The following is a 4,665-nucleotide window of genomic DNA, read 5'->3' as shown; positions in this document are numbered from 1 at the left end:
ACCCCTTGGTGAGGGATCAAGCCACACGTAGCTCTTATATCAACAATCACAATTTAGATAATATATGATTATTTTAAGTAATACCAACGATCAAATTTAGATTCATCTACAACTTCAAATTCGACAAGGCACACACTGAACACTTTATAAGTTCCTTTCCTTTTATCAGTTCTTTATCGCAACCATACCCTATCCAAGGCGTATGTGACCGAACAACACTTTCCAGTTGAAGCTACAAGTGCCATATCCACTTGCTTGTATAATCAATAGCTTTTCGCATTCACAACTTCAAATCAAAGACAAATTCAACCAATTACATTATGACACAAAATAATACCGATCGTAGTTTCAATGTAAAAGAGTTTAAAACCCATATCAGTTCTCACTTTCCAAACTATAAATCAAACGTTCATACCTATGCAGAGTACTCACGAAGCACAAGTTCAAGAATCTCAACCCGAAAATGAATCCACATATATATTTAATATGTGTATATATATACACACCTCGCACCATCACCATGTACTAGGGGAAAACAATCAACCCGGGGATCGTTTGACTACACCACATCGAGGAATCCGCAACAACCATGTGGCTAGGGACGAGCCGTCCAATCGGGGGACTGGGCTCCCAACACACACAATAGAATCCTCAATACTCGTGCGCTTGTGACAACTCTTATACTCGCAGACTACCCCGCTAAGGGTCTACGATACACCCTGTCAAGAGTGCTCGGGTTCTGACATATCTAAACCATAACCACAATTTCCAAGTATCCATTATCCATCAATTCCAGTATCAGTATCCAAGGGGGGTACGTGTGATGGCATGTCATTGCTAAGATCCAAAATCCACTTTCATAAACTAATATATATAATAAAAGATAATATTCTCAAAAAATTTCTCCAAATATTCAAAGGTACCCCAAACCCATACACATAACAATAGTAATGACAATAATAATAATAATAATAATAATAATAATAATAATAATAATAATAACAATAATAATAATAATAACAATAGTAATCCCTAGAAATCCCATAATCATATCCTCCATAACTCAAAACATTCGTAGTATAGACAACAACTCTCAAAAGCATATACTCCAACCCCACACATTCATAACCTCAAACCAAAATATTAAATACCAACTGATTTGGTTTTCCCAATCATAATTGAATTCCAGATTCACACAGGAATTATCATCATTCAACATCAAATCATGCATCAATTCACACCATCCCCAAAACTTCATTTATATCAATATGATAGCCAAAAACCACAATTAAACAATATTATAATCTCAAAATTAAAGCACTATAAACATACATTTCAAATGTTCAGAGAGTAACGCACACTAAAACAAATGTCCAAATACAACCAAAACTCGTTATACGGCCTCAACCGCACATTTAAAATCAAACCTTAGTTCTCGGAACTTAACGTGGACCCGCCACCTTAGAAAAGTCCTAAGGCTATTCTAGTACTTTCCAAAGGACGGGACGGTCTCAAAAGACCTGTGGTCAACGGTTTGGTCAAACATTCCATTTTTGGTAATTGGGGCCCGCGGGGCCCACAACCTTCGATTTCAAATCCGAAAGTTCCTAGAGGTCCACCAAGGTCTACTGAACATGTCCTGAAAGTTTGGTCTCGATCGAGTGGTCGGATTTAAACCAATCGCACGATCAGACGACGATCGCTCCACTTAACCCTAGAATCAAAGATTCAGAGTATCCGGGACTCCAATTCACGATCCGCGAATTCCTACACGATTCCAGAAGCACGAGGAACGACATACTTGGAATTGGAGCCGATCCAACAATCCGAAAAATTCCGACGACGGAAAATTCTCGAAACACCTTACAATACCTATACCAATACGTTCAGATTAACAAGGGGAACACTTTTTGTTCATGGACCATGGCCAAAACGTGACCAGAGCTAGATGAAATCAAGGCCAAAGCACCGGCCTAATATGAGTATATTGAACGATCTATAAAACCTCGAAATCGATCTACAATACCTATATAAACGGATAGATCACAAAGCGTAGATGAAATTTCATACCACACTTGACGAAAATGGCGGCCGGAGTCACCGGAAATGGCGTCGAAAACTTCGAAAATCACCTGAACTTCCAGTCATTCTAGTCGTTCCAGTTTAATTTCTTTGGGTTTTTGAGTTGGGAAAATTGATGGGTTAGATAGAGGACATTGACACGAAACGTTTGCAACCAATTTTACTTGAAACGGACATCGAATGGCAACGAAATCACCGTCGGAAAATTGCTACCGCGCGCGTAGAGAAAGAGAGTGTCGGGTTGAGATGGAGAAGAGAGAGAGAGAGACTAGTTTGTTTTAAAAATCCAACTCAAAAATATTTACGGTTGTGCCAATGCACTTCTGTTGACCACAACTTCTTCATTAAAACTCTGATTTGGGCCCACTACGTGTCTACGAACTCGTGAGAGCGAGCTCTATGCAACGGTGCCACTCATTTCCCCCAAATCCTTCTGGATTAAAAAGTGACCAAAGTACCCCTACTCCCAAGGGCAAAATTATAATTTCACAAAAGAATTAAATTGGATTAAATCGATTAAATTGGGTCAGGGATGTTACAAATAAAGTCAAACGACTTTTAGAATTCCGAAACCGATGTTGTTATTTACAGTTTTGTACGACAAAAGTTTACTTTTCCTGACGTGATATTATTAGTTAATACGTCGCTTGTTTAGAACAAACCGAGGTGGTTGAAAATAAAGTCAAACAACTTTTAGTATTACAAAACCGACGTGGTTATTTACAATTTTACACGACAAAAGTTTACTTTGACTGAAGTGGTATTTTAATTTAATACGTCGCTTGTTTAAAATAAACCGTCGTGGTTATTTACAATTTTACACGGCAGAGGAGTATTTTGGTCGATGTGGTATATATGTTAATATGGCGCTATTTATGAAAAAATCGTCGTGGTTAGTATCGCGCTCTTTACGAATAAACCACTGGATGTAAAGATAAATTGGGGCTTTTCTTCAAATTTCATTTAGTAAAAAAGCCTAAAATTATATCTCATACGATGGTTTTCTATATAAACCGACGTGGTTTTACACTGTACTTCTCATTTTGTTGATCTACCGTCGTAGGCTACTAAAATACTAAAACCTATAAATTAAATCTAAAAAAGCAATACAAATTTAAGACAATGGTATTCAACAAGGACAGTCGTATAAAAAAATAGACGATGGTATATTCCACTTAACGACATGGGAATGCAATTTTAACGACGCTATAACTAAAGAAACCAACGTACGTGCTAGTAGAAACAACCCAACGCTATGTTCTAAATAACCGCCCTAGTATGTCTTTAAAACAACACTAGGATAGTAGAAACCGATGTGGTATATTTGGTTAATACGGCGCTTAATAAAAATTAAGCGTCATGGATTTTTTAATATTAGACAACGCAATTTATAAAGGGACAGCCGTGGTTAGTAAAGATTATTGTTTTAAATTGGGGCTTTTCAGGCGTTTTTTCACTTAGGGTTCCAACCTAAAATAAAGTCGCATTCTTTTGGCCCTTGGCAACCAAATTTTCAATTCAGACCCTTACCTGCAGTCCTCACTTCATGCCTTGGCTCTCTCTCACCTCTTTGGAGGAAATAATTTGGATTTTAACGATGTATGTTTTTTGGTGATCTCAAAGACACCAAAACACACACATCGTTAACTTTCAAAAAATTGTCTTTCAAAAATTGTCTTTCTCAAAGCTTGTCGTCGTCAGTTCAGTCCTTGGCTCTCTCTCACCTCTCTAAAGTTCTGGGTTTGGTTTAGAGGCAAATAGTTTGGATTTTGATGCGTAGGTGCCTTTGTGTATCTCAATGACACATACACCATCAACGTCTAAAATATTGTCTTTCTCATATTGGTGGTTCGATTATGATGAGGAACATAGCTCCCATTGGTAAGATTTCATATCTCTTGGGGTCTCATTTTCATTTCTCTGTGACGACGGTTTTCTATATAAACTGTCGTGGTTTTTCTCAATTCTTGTCATTGTGTTGATCTACCGTCGTGCGCTACCAAAATTCAAAAAAAAAAAATTCTTAAAAGCAATAAAAATTAAGACGACGGTTTACAGATAAGGGCAGTCGTATAAATTGAATAAACACGGCGGTACTTTTCACTTAACGATGTGGTACAATAATATAATACGACTCTCATTGAACAAAACGACGTGGTTTGTACTAACTTATATGGACTGTCGTCGTGTACTAACTTAATACGTCTTGATATAGTAAAAATATGACGTGGATATTTTTGAATTTAGACGTCGTTATCTACTCTTATAGTGTCGTGGTTCTCTACTACTCTATATGACAGTAGTGTTATAGATACCGTTGTAGTACATTGGGGCGTAATACGTCGATAAATTTATCTTTACCATCGTGGTACATGGCTTTAATACGACGTTGATTAGTAATATGACAGGACCCCACCCGAATTCCTACTCGGAATCCGTGTGGAACTGGGTTACTTGTCCGGCATCCAAACAATGTTAGGCCCACTTACCAAATTTACTCTCTTCCCCACACAACTAGGACAAGGGGGCAAGACTTCTACCGAACTTTCGACAGTCTCCCCTGAAAAGCGGATATTTACCAAA

This window comes from Prunus avium, chromosome 6, assembly GCF_965620075.1.
Source record: "Prunus avium chromosome 6, drPruAviu1.hap1.1, whole genome shotgun sequence".
NCBI classification, from domain to species: Eukaryota; Viridiplantae; Streptophyta; class Magnoliopsida; order Rosales; family Rosaceae; genus Prunus; species Prunus avium.
Note: the sequence above shows the minus strand (reverse complement) of the source record.